Here is a 19,053-nt window from a genome sequence, read left to right on the forward strand (position 1 = left end):
TTACTGGCAAATCACATGCCACCTCCTTGCTACAACATCGTTTTCTATAAATTCTCTGAAGCATCATCTACTTCTCCTATACGTTCGGCATACAAATCAATAAACCCTTTGTGGCTTAATCATATGTGGCACTGGGAACTTAACTCACCCCGTGCCTAGCCTTTTCCCCTCCTCAGTCTTAGATGTTGTTTACCCAGTGCCAAGTGTAAGGTTTGGGAGCCAGAACGTGCTGGACAAAGGCCAGTCTCTATTTTCTGTACTGGGGATTGAATCCAGGGCTTCATGCATTCTAGGCAAGTACTTTATTACTCAGCTATACACCAGGCTGAAGGCCAACCTCTTAAAAAAAAAAAAAAAAAAAAAGACATCTTCATCAAATCTCTAGATGACAGAAACCTGGAAAGGCTGCATGCAGAGGCAGAAGCTAAGCGAACTTCAGGAGGCTGACTGGGAGGAGCCTGGGTTTGAGTCCTAGTTTATCAGTTTATCAGCCATGTGACTGACCGTCTGCCATTAACGTCTTCAAACACAGCTTTTCCATTTCTTCGACCAGACAGAGGCATCAAGAGCCAGTCACCTTGGAAATCTTTTTATATGATTCGGAAAGCAGTGTGTAATTGTAAGAAAGCTATTGAACATTTTAGGGTCATCGAAATAAATATGATTAGAAGGCCAATTTTAAAGGTTCACTGGCTAAGTCTATGTTAAATTCATTTTAATTGAAATTGTGCTGCTAATGGGCTTTCCTCCTTTGTATGACTATATTTTTTTCTTTCTAAATTAAGTCTTACTGTAGTGCCAAGTCTGGTCTCAAGCTCCTGGGCTCAGGCAATCTTCTTGTCTCAAGTAGCCGGCACCACAACACTTGCCTGGCTATTTGTACCGTATACGTGTGAGCAACTTAACTCCTGGTTACCCTGATCTTGATTGTGAGTATGGTCCCTGAGCCAGCATCCTGACATCCTCTGGTGATAGCGCTCATTTAACAAGCCCTCCAGGTGACTGTGATGCTTGCTGCCTTGGCTACCACCATTCCACCCTTCACACACCCAAGTTGGAACTGGCTCTAGCTGCTTCACGACCTGCATTTACATGTAGCATACATACATACAGGTCTCCACGTGTGTTAAGACTCCTCAGAGCTTTGCACTTCAAGTGTGTGTGTGCATTTCCTGGATTTAATTAAGCCAATATTTAAGAACAATAACAAGCTAGGCTGAATTTCTGAAGTTGTTTTGGGCTCGCTTTGTCCCTCTGAATAGAGGTGACTAAGCCCAGCCAGCATTCTTAGCCACAGCAGTCCTGGTTTTCGTCTCCCCAAGGATCTCCCCAGGATCCCTGACATCGTGGGCCAGTCCATATATTGTCAGCTGAGGTGATCTGACCTTGAGCCATGGGGACCCCTGAGAGTTGCTGCGTGCAGCTTAGCAACAAGTGTGACATCATCCCCAGTATATCTCTCTCCAGGATTTGACTGTGGCCGGAGGAAGCTCAAATGCGCCATCTAAATTGGCAGATGGGGGAAGTGCCGGTCCTCGGAGCTGGAGAAAGCATGAGACATTAGGAATTAGAGATTAAATTGAGCTGACTGGACAGTACATGTAAGCCTTAGGCACAGAGGCTGCGACGGTGCAAGCAACGTCAGCAGGCCTGCCTTGGCAGCTGTGTGCGGCAATGTGACCCTGAAGAGCGATGTAAGTCAGTAGTAGACTGTTACACGTATGCACGCACGCACGCACGCACGTACGGGGCTTGGGGGATGTAAGGGAGGCGTGGTAGGACGTGGATCTAACACAGGTCTTGCTGGACTGCAGTTCTAGCAGTCACCTCTAAAGCTGCCTAGACCTGACGTAGTGGTGACGCGACAACCATGATATCAGTTGTGCAGCCAGCCTCAGAACTATAGAAATTCTTTACCCCGGCTCCCGGGCGGGGCTGGAGGCATCTTCTGTGTCCTCGGAAACGAAAACACATTTACTGAGCTCCCTCGATCTCACCTGGCCCCACAGAGACTTGCCCTCTTCACCAACCACTCCCTCTTCGGTTCTTTCAGAGAACCCACTTTGGCTTTACATCCTGAGCTGTGTGGCACTGGCCCCACTGCAGGACAGCAGCGTCATGTACAGTGTGATCAGCAGTGAAAGAAAAGCGCACCAGCAGGTGGACCCAGAGGCCAAACTATCACAGGCTACGTTCATATTCACAGCCACACGGAGGCTCCTCCGAGCTAGCTTTGGGGTCCTTACAGTTATTTTCTACTTCTTCTCACCTTCTGAGTTAGGTGTGACTTTTAAGAGCTCTCTACAAGGTGTCTTCCAGCTTCACCCTGCCCAGCAAGGTAAACAAACATTGTAAGATCCCATTGGGATCATGAAGTTTCGTTCATTTTCAGGCCACGTCTGGCTGGGAAGCAGCCCCGGACCTTTGGGACCCAGCTAATACTGTAACAGTTTAATTTCACTGGCTTCTCCAGGACCGGATGCTTCTTGGTTTCTTTGGCTACTCAGCACCCAAGCCTTCTTTCTGTTTGGTGAGATCTGGTGGAGAAAGGCCTCTTTTCCTCTCTAGAATTTCAAAGGGACAGAGAACAGCTTTCTCTGTCTCTGGGGAGACTGGACACACCCAGCCCTGGTGCCTCGGCGCCTGCTATGATCAGTTGATAACTAGCAGAAATGCCAAGAGGAGGCACTGCCCAGAAATGACAGGAGGGGACATCAGTGTGGCTTGGTTGTGGGAGGGTGGTGTCAGGACTCTGGTAGCTTCCTGTCTACAGGCCTTTTGTATTATGGAACTTCCTAGAACACCTCAACCTGAAGGTATTTCTCAAATGTCTTTGTTTCAAATTCTAGGTGTGCCCTTCAACTGTATATGAGATCTGATTCTGAGGGTTGAGGATTTAGCTCAGTGGTAGAGCGCTTGCCTAGCAAGCGCAAGGCCCTGGGTTCAGTCCTCAGCTCCGAGAGAGAGAGAGAGAGAGAGAGAGAGAGAGAGAGATCTGATTCTGAGTCTGTGTCCTCTAAGACACAAGCCAGGACTATAAGTCCTATAACTACTACATCAAATGGCAGCAGGCAGGAAGCTTGCTTTCTGTTATGGAATGCTCCTAGTGTTTGCTTCGAGGATTGTTTAAAATAGTTTGCCATCTAGGAAGTAAAGAAGCCAAGTGCTCTGAAAAGAATCCTTCCTGCAATACTCGGAGTTAAAAAGAGCTGCTGTTAACCAAATACACAAAACATCTGAAAATATAGAAGCCAGCAAAACTTCTAAAATCTTAAAAAGTTGATTAATTTGGAAAACAGTTAACACTTTAGCCTCCTTACAGTAACCTCTTACCATATGATGATGGTTGTTCAATTAATGTAATTGTTATCTCCTACTGTGTGCTAGGAATTTTAATTGGCAGAAACAATCCCCCAATGACACGAAGTTTCTAAGTGATCCAAATCTTGTATTGGCCACTCATGACTGTTCTATGGTAACCTGCTTAACAATATAGTCTAGCTATATTCTTTCTGATGTTACTACCTTCTTGACCCATGTAGCAAGGAGGTATTCTAAAATTAGTTCTTACGTTCTCAAAACAGAAATAAAAGAATTTTGATTCAGGGACGAAGCAATGGCCCAGGTGTGAAGAGGGTATACTGCTCCTTCAGAGGCCCTGGCTTCAGTTCCCAGCATCCATGTCAGCCAACTCACAATTGTCTGGGACTCCACTCTGACTCCCTCTGGTCTCCATGGGCAACCTCATGCACTTGGTTTGTATAAACTCATGAGGACACATACGAATAAATCTTGGACAGCGTTGACTCGTGTCAGGGACCCCACTTCCTGAAATGTGAATGCATTAGTTGTGAATGACATAAGGGAGAAAACATTTCGACTCATAGCTTAGAGGGTTTCAGTCGGCCATGGTTGGGAAGGAAGGTGGAGCAGCTCAGCTAATGGTGTGTGGTGGGGGCTGCTCTCATGATAGTGAAGGGGGGGCAGGAAAAGGGCAAAACCAGCACTTAGTTAGCTTTCCACACCCCTAGCATACACATGGTGCCATTCACACACATGGTAGGTCTTGCCTCTCACTTAACCCTCTCTGAAAACGCCCTTATACACACATACAGAGAGGTTCCTCACCATCTTCTGGTTAATTCTAAAGCTAGTCAAGTTGACAGTGAAGACTAACAGACACAGTGAACCTATGGCTTATGAGGCAATAATAATATTAGAGCTTCTCAGTTTCAACACAATTCTTTTGACTTGTTATTACCCATTAACATTTGTACAACAATTACAGAGCAAAACCGTACTTATTCCTTTGCCCTTTCTCTTTCCCCACTGGGTGTTTATTCAGTTGTACCAAGAAGTATTTTTTCCAGAATGGATCCTCTTTACTTAGCATGAACTTCAAGGAAGAGTCTACCGTTGGCCCATCCCCACTCTGAATCTTCATTGGCATCAGCATGCCCTAGATGTAATCAACATCTGATGGAAACACATGCAGCTTATTCTACTAACAGGGCAAGGGGAGGTCCTGGGAAGTGGGCCAGCTAGTAAGAGAAGCCTCGTGGAGGAAGTTTTGGCACTATATTCAATCCTAGTCAAAAAATGTAAGAGAGGGTTGGAGATGTAGCCTGAGGGTGAAGCATTTGCCTAGAACATACAAAACCCTGGGTTCAACAGTGAACACTGCAGAGAAAGGGGCGGGGTGGGGAACAAGGCAAGAGGTTGCTTTAATTCTAATGACAGTAACTTTTCTATTGCTTAAGCAATTTTACTCTTCTTGCACTATTAAAAGTCTCCAAAGAATAAATTAAGGTGCTTTCTTTGCAAGCTGACTTTAAAGTGTGGCTTTGATCCAACTCCTTACTACTTACTGTTCCCAGCAACCCCTGTTCATACTGAATGGAGTTAAAACAAAGAAAGAACCAGGGAAACCACCCATTCCTCAAGCTCAGCACCGAGGGCCTGCACACTCAGGAGTGGGAAGCTGTCCAGAGCATTACATTCTAATTTCGTTTAGTGGCATCCTTGACCCCAGTCTACTATATGACAGTAAACAAACAGTCGGGTGTGACAGCCAAAAAGTGTCTCCAGATACTGCACAATAAATATCCTCTAAATGGGAAAAACCATTCCTTGTTGGAACAACTGCTTTGTGCTCAGTGACCTAAGCTATGAGAGTTTCCCTCTCTCCCTCCTTCCCTTCCTTCCTTCCCTTCTTTTCTCCTTTTGTTTGTTTGTTTTTTTGTTTTTATGAGACATTTTTTCCTCTACATAATTCTGGATGTCCTAGAATTCACTCTGTAGACCAGGCTAGCCTTGAACTCAGAGAAATCAGCCTCTGCCTCTTGGATGCTGGGCTTTAAGGTACGTGCTACCATGCCTACAAGGATGTGAAGTTTAGTTTAATTTAGTTCAGTCAAGTTTAGTTTGGTCTAGTTTTTCACTTGGGGAATGACTCAGTAATGAACTCGATGATGAAAATTACTCTTACTGTGAGAGAGCGGTGCTTGAGTGGACGGGGCATCTGCCTTTGAACCTTAGCTCCTAGGAAGGAAGTCTTCTCCCTGGGGCAGAGAGAACATAGCACGGGATGTTAAAAACTCCTGAGGAGAAAGCTCTGTGTCTCCTGATTCCTGGTCTGTGGCAGAGAGGTGAGAGCAGAGGGCGACCATGAACCCACTGCTCTGATTCTGGATTTCAGAGGGCCAGCCTGTCAGGCAACAAACATTCCCAACAGAAAAAGCCACCCAGGGGTTGGGGATTTAGCTCAGTGGTAGAGCGCTTGCCTAGGAAGCGCAAGGCCCTGGGTTCGATCCCCAGCTCTGAAAAAAAAAAAAAAAGAAAAAGAAAAAGAAAAAGCCACCCAGGGAAGCTATGATCTACCTCCATCGGCTTTGGAAACCAGTGAATTTCAATTCCTAAAAATAGGGCTTTCACAGTCACTCTATAGAATTAAATAGACTCACCCATCACTGAACTAAAAGGCAACTCATTTCAAAAGCAGTGTATGCGTTCACATCCTGACTGAATTCGTTTATCCCATTCAATAAGTATTCACTGAGCACATACTGCATATCATACCTCCCGAATACAGAGACCAATCACACACAGTTGCCAGACACAATCCATACCTTCATAGCGTTTACAGTCTAATGGGAAGAAGATTAAAATAATGCGATGAATGCATGTGTTGCAAGGTATATGGGAACGTGTAGAGAGGATTCCAGGTTCGTCTCAAAAGGCCATCATCTATAACAAATGATTCTACAAGTCTACATCAGTCTTTGTATTAAAAAACAAAAGCTTACTCCTGGAGAAGTACAATGCAAAATCTGTGCCAACACACATGGAACTTAGTTGAGGAAACCCGTCGGGAGAGAGTGACTGCTAAGTAGAGAGCCTCAGTAGCAGCCAGCAATGTACACAGTGATTGGTTGTCTTCATGAGGCGTGAACAGCTCTGGCTAAACCTCAGAGTGCACCAGTGAAAACAGAGTGGTGGGTCAGTACGGACGGGTAAAGGTAAAGTGTTTTGTAGCAGGCGTCGGAGTTAGTGGGGAGCAGAGCAGGGCCTCAAGGGTCCTCGCTAGGGCCATGGCAGTTGGATCCACACACCCTGCCCCAGCTGGCGGTCCGAAGAGTGCAGGAAGGGGGCTGGGGGCGGGTCTCCCCGGCCTGTTGAAGTCATGAACTCCAATGTAGAGAATCTGCCTCCCACATCATTCGCCTACAAGGAGGTGACAACACTGACGGTAGACCCACCTGATGGCATTAAAGTCTTCCCCAGTGAGGAGGATCTCACAGGCCTGCAGGTTACCGTCGTGGGCCCTGAAGGGGGACCCCCTATGCTGGAGGTCTATTCCATATGAAGCTCCTACTAGGGAAAGACTTCCCTGCCTTCCCACCCAAAGGCTACTTCCTGACTAAAATTTTCCACCCAAATGTGGGACCATCCAAACGTGGGACCCAATGGCGAGATCTGTGTCAACGTGCTCAAGAGGGACTGGATTGCTGAGTTGGGCATACGACATGTGCTGCTGACCACCAAGTGCCTGTTGATCCACCCTGACCCAGAGTCTGCACTCAATGAGGAGGCAGGGCGCCTGCTTTTGGAGAACTACGAAGAGTATGCGTCCCAGGCCCGCTTAGGCCTGTTCACAGAGATCCATGGGGTGCATGTAGCACCAACAGCGGGAGGGCTGAAGCTACCTAGGATCTGTCCAGTGGGGCTTCAGCCTCCTCCACTGACCCTATGACCCCAGGGGTCCTAGGAGGAGCTGAGAATCCCATGGCAGGTGAGCGAGATAAGAAGCTGGCAGCCGACAGAGACAGCACCAGGGCAAGCGGGAACCTGACCGGCACTGGGCGACTCTGTGCCTCGTGGAGGAAAATCAACTAAACAAGGGCAAAGGCGATCCTAAGAAGCCGAGAGGCAAAATGTCCTCATATGCATTCTTTGTGAATATTCCTGCTGGGAGGGGAGGAGCACAAGAAGAAGCACCCGGATGCTTCTGTTAACTTCTTAGATTTCTCCAAGAAATGTTCAGAGAGGTGGAAGACCATGTCTGCTAAAGAAAAGGGGGAATTAGGTTGGGGATTTAGCTCAGTGGTAGAGCGCTTGCCTATGGCGCAAGGCCCTAGGTTCGGTCCCCAGCTCGAAAAAAAAAAAAAAAAAAAAAAAAAAAAAAAAAAGGGAATTTGAAAACATGGCAAAGGCTTAAAAGCTCGTCACGAAAGGGAAATGAAAACCTACATTTCCCCTAAAGGGGAGACAAAAGAGAAGTTCAAGGACCCCAATGCCCCCAAGAGGCCTCCTTTGGCCTTCTTCTTGCTCTGTTCTGAGTACCGCCCAAAAATCAAAGGCGAGCATCCTGGCTTATCCATTGGTGATGTCGCAAAGAAACTAGGAGAGATGTGGAACAACACTGCCGCGGATGACACACAGCCCTACGAGAAGAAGGCCGCCAAGCTGAAGGAGAAGTACGAGAAGGATATCGCTGCCTACAGAGTTAAAGGAAAACCCGATGCAGCAAAAAAGGGGGTGGTCAAGGCTGAGAAGAGCAAGAAAAAGAAGAAAGAGGAAGACAGCGAGGAGGATGAAGAGGATGAGGAAGACGAAGAGGAAGACGATGATGAAGAAGATGATGAATAAGTTTCTTTTTGTCTAGCACAGCTTTTTCTTGTCTATAAAGCATTTAACCCCCACGCCCCTGCTGCCTGTACACAATTCACTCCTTTTAAAGAAAAAAAATTGAAATGTAAGACTGTGTAAGATTTATTTTTAAACTGTACGGTGTCTTTTTTTGTATAGTTAACACACTACCGAATGTGTCTTAGATAGCCCTGTCCTGGCGGTATTTTCCATAGCCACTAACCTTGCCTGGGACAATCTGGGGGTTGTCAATTGGCATGGAAATTTAAAGCAGGTTCTTGTTGGTGCACAGCACAAACTAGTTATATATGGGGACAGTAGTTTGGTTTGTTTTTTTCTTTTTTTTTCTTTTCTTTTGACTTTATTTTTGGGTTTTTTTTTTTTTTTTTTCCATCTTCAGTTTTCTCTGCTCCCCCTTCTACTAAGGTAACTGTCGTTCTGTTAACGGAACACCACTCTGCGATTGCAAAAACACTGCTGCTGTTTTGCTGACATTCTGAACGCTTCTAAGGAAATATAGGTTTTTTTTGTTTTTTGGTTTTTTTTAATTAAAAAAAAAAAAAGCTGGCAACCAAGAAAAAGTCGGACAAAAGCGAGCCCTGAGTCGACTGTGGTGAGGTTGTTCTCTCTCCTTCCCTCCCTTCTGTCCTGTCCCCTCCCACTCTGTCTCTCAGTTATTTAAATTATGGCCGGAGTAGAGGAGGAAAACTGGGGTGGGGGGCACCAGAACCTGGATTTGGTTTTCTAAATAAAAAGTTGGAAAACAAAAACAAAAACAGGTGGGCTGGAAAGTTCGCTCAGCAGTTGAGAGCACTAGGGGTTAGGCTACAGGTCTGCTCTTCCAGAGGTCATGAGTTCAATTCCCAGCACCCACATGGTGGCTCACAACCATCTGTAATGGGATCTGATTCCCTCTTTAGGTTTGTGTGTAGACAGAATGTGTGTGTGTGTGTGTGTGTGTGTGTGTGTGTGTGTGAGAGAGAGAGAGAGAGAGAGAGAGAGAGAGAGAGAGAGAGATTTCTGAGAGGGAAGGTACAATGCCTGAATCTTCTTTGAGAAGTAGGGGGTTGCTTCGAAGGCAGGGAGATAATACATTAAGATATAGACAGATTGAGGCTGGAGAGATGGCTCAGTGGTTAAGAGCACTGACTGCTCTTCCAGAGGTCATAAGTTCAATTCCCAGCACCCACATGGTGGCTCACAACCATCTGTAATGGGATCTGATGCCCTCTTCTGGCATGCAGGTGTACATAGAACAGTCACATATATAAAATAAATATTTTTAAAAAAATAAATAAAAGATATAGATTAAAAATTACTGTGTTAGTCAGGTGAGCTGGAAATTTATACCCCAGCCCTTGGGAAGTGAAAGCAGAATAATCAGGAGTTTAGAGCCATCCTTGGTTATGTAGCCATTTTGAGGCCAGCCTGGGCTGCATGATGCTTTTTCTCAGAAGAAGACAAGCTTTCTGCTGGGGCAGAGAGATGTGCGTGTGGAGTGCAAGAATCTTTTTAGGAAGCCATTACGTTCATGCAGCTGAGTGCTAGCTATGGCCTGAATGAAGGCTCTAACTGCAGCCAAATGTTCAGTCTCGTGACTGATAATCACTCCCTTCGACTGTTCATGAAGATTCAAGAGGCATTTTGGGGGAGGGGGGATAGAAACATGATTTGGGTTTATGATTTGTTAGATAAGGAAATCAAGGTTAGGTCCCAGTTATATCAATAGTAAAATTCAGTGAGACGGAACATAGGCTAGAGCTGTGTTTACTGAGGACTCTCCCATCAAAATAAAATAAAATAAAAGTATCTTTGAGTCAATCTGCATCTAATTACAGATAAACAGAAAGCCTTGGACCCCCTGCTGGCTGTCTAGTTCTCCCCCAACAAACTCCAACAAACAAAAGGTTGGAGTAGAAAATAACAGAAGGGTAGCTTGCCTCATTCAAATATTGTAAGGTAAAAAGCCTAATTATTAGATGCTGCTTTATTGATTTATTTAGCGGTTCACTTAGAGCACTGTCTGTACTGCCCATGGCCAAGCCTGACTTCACTGCTACCTGGAACAGAATGACCTGGAGGAATAGCTGAGACAATGGGCCGTTGCCCTTAACAACCTGACCAGTAAAGCTGACTTCGTGTACAAAAAAGGTCATGTTCCTGGTGAGCTTTAAAACAAGCAGGATGTAGACATAAACAGAGACAATCGGAAGAGGCAGAGGCAAAGGGGAGGGTGCTCAGTGAGCCTTCACGTGGTGCTGTGCATTGAACCTGTATCCTCCCGAAGATCAACCAATGCTCTCAGCGGCTGAGCCGTCTCTCCAGCCCCTGGGCCCTTTGTTATCAAGACTGTTTTCCATGCTTGGAAAGAGCATCCCCGTTCCCAGTGACCCTGGCTTTAAAGCTGTCAAATAAACTGCTTCGCTTAACTCCAGTTTCTCCAGTGCCTTAATACCCAGTGGGAGTTTTTCACAGTCTTCCTCCACAGAATGTGTCCTGTGAGCTGAGAGGCATGTGGAGAAAACAACTCTAAGTGGCCTGGGTGACACGCAGGTGGGGATATTCGTCAGGCAGTTGCATATCTGGGTCTGGATTTACGGAAGGGGAGCCAGAGAAGAGATCCAGATGCTGGGTCACCCCTGGGTAGGTGGAGTGGGAGCTAAAGGCAGTGGGGATCGTTGTCTAAGGGGATATCTACAGAAGAAAGAACGAAGGGTTAGGCTACAGGTCTGCCTGGGAGATGGAGAGAGACAGAAGACTGCAAGGAGTGGTAGTGACCTGAACGTCAGAAAAGAGATTGTCTTAAGAAGGGAAGGCCTGAAACAAAACAAAGAAGGATGAACAGACGAACAAATGAAACAAATGCAAAAAGGCTGGGGGCAGCACGCTCCTGCAACACTCGCTCTCAACACTCGGGAGGCAGAGGTAGAGGCAGGCAGGTCTCTGAGCTCGAGGCCAGCAAGATCTACAGAGAGATTTCCAGGGCAGGGCTGTAAAGAGAAACTCTGTCTTGACAAGGAAAATAGGAAGGGAGGAGGAGGAGGAGGAGGAGGAGGAGGAGGAGGAGGAGGAGGAGGAGGAGGAGGAGGAGGAAGAGGAGGAGGAGGAGGAGGAGGAGGAAGGAGGAGGAGGAGGAGGAAAAAAAAAGGGAGAGGGAAGAGGAAAAGGTGGAAGAGGAGGAAGGGAGGGCCTCATTTTTTGACTTACAGAGACAGGAGAGACCTAAGTCTTGCTTGAGGACCTCTTAGGCGTATAGGGAGTAGCTGGCATGCACTGATTGAACCAAAGCCTGTGAGAGATACTGCTAGAAGCTGAGGCATGTTCCCTTAAATCGCATCTTGAATTTCTAGTCCCTAGATGTGCTCCTACTTGGGAATAGTCTGGCGAAAGCAGCTGACTTAAACAGATCAATACGGTGGGCCTGAGTCCATGGAAGTGTGTTCTATAAGGAAGAATCTGGACACAGGAGTAACAGGGTGTGAACACAAGGCTGACCGGGTCCAGGCCCAGCCCTCAGTAGGAGCTACCTCAGTCAGATTTCACTTCTTTTTAAAGGTTTATTTTTATTTTGTGTGTATGGGTGTTTGTCTGTTCGTGTCTGTGCATCACGCATGCAGTGCCCTCAGAAGCCAGAAGAGGGTGTGGGATCTTCTGGAACCAGAGCAATAGGCAGTTGGAAGTTAGAACCCAGGTCTTCTGGAAATAGCAGCAAGTGCTCTTAACTCCCGAGCCATCTCTCCAGTCCCAATCTTTCACTTTTAGCCTCTATAAATCTGAAACAGTATCTGTTGCTTCAGACACCCAGTTGTGGTGCTTTCCTTATGACGGCCCCAGAAAACAAATACAGATGTCATTCCAGAATTCTCCCAGCAGCCACTGCCTCACATACGTGGGGACAGAATTTAGCCTGTGGCTGTGTGTGTATCTTGCAGAGGGCTTGGAATGGCGATGACAGGTTGCCGAAGCACATGCTTGAGGCTAGACCCAGTAGACTGCTTCGCTGGGTTATAGTTTAAAAATGCGGCAAAGACAGACTGTCAGACTCAACACTTCAGCTTCATTCACGTTTAATCTTCAATAAAACTAACTTGATTTACCCTACTACCATTTTTCTTAGAAATAATCTATTTTTTTAAACTTAGCAATAAAAACTAAGCCAGGTATATGTTGCGGTAAAAATTAAAAGTGCACATCACTGCTTCACGTTGGCCCCTTGACTCTCTGACTCAGGTGGTCTCTCCCTGGTGTTAGTTCTGGTACTGTAGGGCCACATGGAACTAACATTAATTTGTCTCAGTGGCAGCTGCTTTTGGTGTGCCACGTTAGCCTAACTATCTCTAGCCCCAGAGGTCTCTCCGCTCCCATTGCCAGTCACCCTGGTCAGCCCTGGCCAGCAGGGAATTCTGTTTCCAGCCATCCACCTTGTAAAATCAAGACTCAACAAATTGTAACCCAACAATCAGATTTACAAGTTAAATTCTCAATCCACAATCCATCCATAGAATAAATTCACTGTCAATTAATAAAGATAGAAACTGCCCACCTAGGCAAGATAAAATTGACCCAAATCACCTGGGTCGGAATCCTCTTCCTCCGTCATCTCCATCTTGATTTTTTTCTCACTCGTCCTCCTTTCCTTCCGAGACTTTTTCCTGCCTACTTTTCCTTTCCAGCCAATGATGGACTGGACCTGCCTTGCTGCATAATGACATCATCCTATAGGTATAGAGGTGGACACGTTTATTCCCAACAATAATGAGGCAAGGAGTGAGGGAGTTCAAGGCCAGTGTGGTCTACATAGTAAATTCCAGAGCAACCAGTCTATGTAGAGAGAATCTGTCTCAAAAAACCAAAAAACCAGTTAATAAATACCTAAGTACATACATACATAAATATAAAAATTAAAAAGAAATTAAGAGCTATGTGATGGTCTACCTTTCACTGTTGGTTTGACTGGGTTTAAAATCGACATGGAAGCAGTCTGGGTGTATCTTGAGGGCATTTCTAGAAAGGTTTAGCTGACAAGGGTAAACATCCTGAGTGTGGATAGCACCATCCCATGGCTGAAGGAGGTGAGCTGAGCTACAGCGCGTCTGCCTGTCTGTCTGCTTCCCAACTACAGACACAGTGTGGCTGACTGCCTTAAATGCTGCCAGACAGCCTGTACCACCTCAAATCATAAGCCAAAATGCTCTCTCCCTTCAGTTGCTTCTTTTCAGTATTTTTTTTTTCAGAAAGAAGGGGAAGAAGATGGGTGGGAGGAGGGGAGGAGGAAGAGGAGGAAAGGTGGGGAGGAGGGAGGAGGAGGAGGAGGAGGAGGAGGAGGAGGATGGAGGAAGAGGAGGAGGAGGAAGATGAGGAGGAGGAAGAGGAGGAGGAGGAGGAGGAGGAGGAGGAGGAGGAGGAGGAGGAGGAGGTGGAGGAGGAGGAGGAGGAGAAGCAGCAGCGACAGCAGCAGTTTTATTTCCCCAAACAGGTCTAGGATAGTTGTCTGCTAGGCTTACTGTGTCTGGCCACTTCAAGACAGAAAAACAGAGCACTCTAGAAGACACGCCCATGGCCTCTTCTTAAAACCTATCTGTTCTATCCCCGAGTCTTACTTCACTCTCTCCTGGCTCCTGTCTCTTAAACCCAGTCTTAACATGTCTCCTAAGCTAAACTTATAGAGAGAATATCATGTATATTGTATGAATACATCACCTGTCAATTAAAAAACCTATGGCCTAAGGAAAGGATAGACTAGAAGGTGGGACATCGAGAAGGCAGAAAAAATTCTGGGTAGAGCAAGACCAGGGATTTGCCTGGGAAATGTGACAAGAGGGACTCATTGTACCTGAGCGCACAGGTAATCAGCCGCATGGCAGAACGTAGATTAAAGTAAATGGGGTGATTTAAGTTATAATCTAGTCAGAGAAGAGACTAGCTATATGGCTAAGGTATCTGTAAATATATTTTGAGTCTACGTCTTATTTCTGGGAGCATGGGACTGGGAAGAAGAATGAGACCTAACTTCTACATATGCTTACCATGTTCTGTGGCACTTATTTTATTTATATGTGCGTACACTGTAGCTGTCCTCAGACACTTCAGAAGAGACCATCCCATTGCAGATGGTTGTGAGCCACCATGTGGTTGCTGGGAATTGAACTCAGGACCTCTGGAAGAGCAGTCAGCGCTCTTAACCACTGAGCCCTCTCTCCAACCCATGCTCCATCTTTTAAGGGGTTTGCTTCAGCTTCATTTAGCTCCTCTTTGCAGGAAACATTTCAGCTCAAATAACACAACTACAGCAGGGAAGGACAACCTAGTCTCCCTGTTGTGACCCTGCCCTGTGTGCCCTTGCTAGAATTCCCTGTGGTCTTTCTCTCTCTGGCCTCTGATTAATATACACAGCCTCCTGGGCTGCTCTTGGCAGCTCCTACCCGAGTGCCTGATTGTAAGCTCAAGGTTGAGTTCTCACTGTCCTGACCTACAGTTCTTGCAGGCTCCTAAGTCTTCCATCACTCCTGTGCCTGTGTAGAGGAGTACAGGACATTTTAGCTGTATTCCATCTCACTGGATGCTTTCTCATTGCCACTTTAAATTTATTATTGTTGTTATTATTATTACTTTTTACATGTGTGGGAATGTTTTGTAACATATATGTCTGTGTACCAAATGTGTGTCTAGTGCTGCAGAGTCCAAAAGAGAGCACTGGATCTCCTGGAATTGGAGTTGTGGGCAGTTGTGTGCTGTTCTGTGGGCGCTTGGGATCAAACTCTGTCCTCTGGAAGAGCAGCCAGTGTTCTTAATCTGACATCTCTCGAGCTCCTTGTTGCTACTTTTCTTGACATGGGTTTTAAACTATCTCTTTTTATTGATCTTTTGAGAGATAGCGCCTTTGTTCTAGCCTATTTCCAGTGTTCTTTTGTAAGTCATGCCCTAGAACATGTTAACGTTTGGTGGCCACAAGCTGCACAATTTACCATTACAGAACCCCCATGCTATTACTTTCTAACACCGTGACCTCTAGAGGGTTTCTTTTTCCTCAGATTCCAAATAGGAAAAAGAAGTAAAATGAGATTCCCACATCTGCTGTAAAGATTACTAAATAATCCTCATAGAGGATTAAAGGCAATATGTAGCACTGAGTTCTTGGTTTGGAAGACTTACCCTGAATCCATTTTGCAACAAAGTTGACTATGAATAGCTGTGAGAAGAATGCATTAAATATTTGAAGCAACAGTGAAGTGAGTGTTTATGTAGCCAGCACTAACAGCTTGTAGGCTCTCAGACCACCCAGTCACTTATAGACTATGCTCAAAGGTGGTACCAGAGCAAAGCTTCCCAATGCTCACAAGCCACCGGAGAAGAGGGCGCTTCAAAGACTGTGAGTGGTAGGAAACCAAGGGAATTCCACTATAGGAAGGAATAAATGGCCAAAGGCAAACTCTACAGAGAGCCTTTCACAGTGCAAGTGTGGACTAAGGAATAAAGATGAAGATTTGGGTCTGGCAAGAGTAGACAACCTTTTCAAGGCTGGCAGTGAAGGCGACAGGGTATCACCAGAGGGTCATTGGAGTTTATCTGTTTCTAAGACAGGAGCAATGCCTTGGATTGAACAAGTTTCAAATGAGTCAGTAGGAGAGAAGGAGAGACTTAGCAGGGCCTGGAGCTCAGAGGAAGAAGGCCCCAAGCGGATGGAAACATAGGACTCCAACTTAGACAGAAAAAAGGTCTCCTCCCTCCTTGGTAGTAGGAAAAAGATGGGTCCAGACAGAAGTTAACGCATGGGCAGGAGAGGGGAGGTGCTGGGAAGTGGATCTGATAGTTTCTCTACTCCCAGTGAGTAAGAAAGGCCAGCACCTTCTGGAAGCTGGGAGTCTACACAGAGCAGAATGGTGACTAGAGCTGTTCAGAGAGAGGTTCTGTGGGACACACTGATATTCCTAAGAGAGCAAATGATAATCATATTTTAATTCTTTAATTCTAAAAACCCCTAAAGTCTTGGAACCCTAGATTTTGGGTTTCAAAATAGAGCCTACACAAATCTCATTAAGTACTGTGATGGTTGGCTTTAACTATCCACCTGACAGATGCTAGAATGACCTGACCGGGATCTCAGTGAGGGATCGTTTAGACTCATCTACGGTAGATTATTTTGATTGTTTTTATCGATGCAAGAAGACCTAGTCCACGGGGGTTGTATCTTTCCCCAGCTTTGGGTCTTGCACTGTGTAAGCGCAGAGAAAGGAAGTTGAGTCATAAAGCCTGTCTGTTTCTCTCTGCTCTTTCCTGCGGATGGAATTTTATTGAAGTTCCTGCTATCTTGACTTCCCTGCTGTGGTGGACTGTACCCCGGAATTACCAGCTAAACGTTTTAAATGATTTCCCCCCTAAACTGCTTTTTGTTGGGGTGTTTTGACACAGGAACAGCCAAGAAACTAACACAACTCCATTCACTGACCTGGAACAGACGCAAAGAGGTGCACTGCTAGCATGTGTACCTCAGGATTACATCTCTCTAGCTAGTTACAATCATAGCCACCTCATAAACAACCAACCAGGGAACTGAGCCCTTTAGTATGTTGACACTAAACTATAGCCCAATGAAATAAATTGATATTGAACTGATTCCCATGTTTCTACCAAGATCCAGCGTTCTCTTCTCTTTGAAAGATGTTTCAACTACCACCATGTGATGTTTTGCTCAATTAATTCAAAAGGAAATTTTTCTTTTGACTCCAATTTCAGAGAGATATGCTGAAAGGTAAGTGCTTCGCCAGCCGCATACTGCTTCTAATATTTATTTTCTGGCTAATATCAAATTTCCAGGACAGCTACAGGATAAATGAAAACTTTGCTTTGCTTAAGTGTTACATCTTGTTCAATTTGTTCCTAAACAAAATGGGATGGCGATACGGTTCTTTTTTTTTTTAAGAACAGGGGAATACAACGATGGGAGAGACCAGGCATAGGACAAAATTTGTGACTCCTTGCCTGCCCGAGAAATCATTTTGAATCTATAATTTCTTTGAAACAAAAGTTTTATGCTTAAAGTTTCTTAAAAGTAAGCCAGGCAGTGGTGGTACACACCTTTAATCTCAATTTTGGGAGGCAGAGGCAGGCAAGATCTCTGTGGGTTCAAGGCCACCCTGGTCTACAAAATGAGTTCTGGTAAAGCCAGGGCTGTTACACGGAGAAATCCTATCTTGAAAACAAAAGCCTTTACAAGTATCACAATTACCACCATTGGTGGAGTAGCAGCAGCAGCAGCAGCATTCATTAGTGTTTGTGCTACAAGCGAGACCGTGCAGAGGCCAGAGGATAGCTGCATGGAGTTCATTCCCTCCTGGTATAGGCTCTGGAATATCCAAGCTGAAGAAGTTCTCTAGCCTTTTACGACTCTTCGTTTCTACCATTCCCACATGTTCTTTGAGCTCATTACTAAAAACCCTTCATTAAAAGCCAAGCCACCTAATTAAGAATCACTTAACAAAGTGTTTTCAGTTAATCAGGCAACTATTTAGGGAAAATAAATGTTTTGTGTCATTACTGGTACAAAATAAGACATTATGTTCCAACACAGAGCTTCCTTTTCCCCTATGTACAACCTGGGTTTGAACCTGACCCCGGCTTATGCCCTAGTTCATTTTCTGTGGGACAGCAGGATACACAAAGCTGAGCGATTTATAAAGGACCTAGATTTATTTGTGTTCGTGAATCTGGAGGTTGGGAGCTCTTAGATGAGGAACCTCTGTTGCTTCCACTCTCGGTAGACAGTGAGGTAGACTGAGGTAGACAGTGAAGTAGACAGTGAGGTAGACTGAGGTAGACAGTGAAAGGCAAGTGGGCCTCGCAGGGGAGGTAAATCACAAAGGGAGGGTTGGCTCATTTAAATGGATCTTTTCCCTGACAATTCCCAGAAATCCAGTAATGAGCTGATTTTCCAACCACCACAGACAATATATATATATATATATATATATATATATATATATATATATATGTGTGTGTGTGTGTGTGTGTGTGTGTGTGTGTGTGTGTGTGTGTGTGTGTGTGTGTGTATATTTTTTTAATTTATTATTTTTTTTTTTCCGGAGCTGAGGACCAAGCCCAGGGCAAGCGCTCTACCACTGAGCTATTTTTAAGGCCTTCAATCCTCAGAGCCTCTGTACTCGAATATCTTGGTAAAATTTGAAACACAAATTTTAGAATCTGAAAGAGGCCAAAACCTGTCCGGGCTGGTGAGATGGCTCACAGGGTAGAGACATTAATTACCAAACCTAAAGACCTGGCTTGTATGCCTAGAACCCACATGTGGAAGGAGAGGACTGATACCCAAAAGTTGTCCACACAGTAAACAAATGCATAGGTAAAAGTTGTAGTGGATGTTTTGATTCCTTAAAAAAACACACACACAGAGAAACATTATAAGAATGTTTTTGTTTTAATACCAGGTATGGGGCTGCTTCAGACTGTCCACAGCAGCTGACTATGATTCGTCTCCTGCTCTAGCAGACGCGTGATTTATAGTTTCTGAGACTGTGTGACCTTTGGAATTCTGGAGACTTCAGATGGAATATAAATGCTAGAGGCAAGGATGCGGTTGTCGGGTTATTGGTCGGTTGCTGTTGGTCTCTGTTTGCTAAGTAGTTGTACGCAAAGAAGAAGTAAGAAGATATTAGATATTCCTTCCGATGGCATAGATCAAACTTGCCCCCAAGGAACTAGAGGTCCCAATCAGCAGGAAGTAGTGAGCAACAACAATGTCACCCCCTTTCCCCTCTATCCTTTTTTCTCTCCTATCTAGTGTTGGGGGTTGAAAGGGTGGAACAAGGGTGGAGGAGGGTGGAAGAAAGAAGAACCCACAACATAGTAAAGTCTGGCTACAAACGTAATTTTAATTTTTACAATTTTTAAATG

At 45.3% G+C, this 19,053-nt stretch overlaps 2 pseudogenes; both read left to right on the forward strand.

The window, feature by feature from the left end:
- Window positions 1-6,682: 6,682 nt before the first annotated feature.
- Window positions 6,683-15,521, forward strand: LOC116900200 (annotated as a pseudogene).
- On the forward strand, window positions 7,350-8,148 carry LOC116899960 (annotated as a pseudogene).
- Window positions 15,522-19,053: the final 3,532 nt, after the last annotated feature.

The sequence above is a fragment of the Rattus rattus genome, chromosome 5, assembly GCF_011064425.1.
Source record: "Rattus rattus isolate New Zealand chromosome 5, Rrattus_CSIRO_v1, whole genome shotgun sequence".
In the NCBI taxonomy this organism is placed as follows: domain Eukaryota; kingdom Metazoa; phylum Chordata; class Mammalia; order Rodentia; family Muridae; genus Rattus; species Rattus rattus.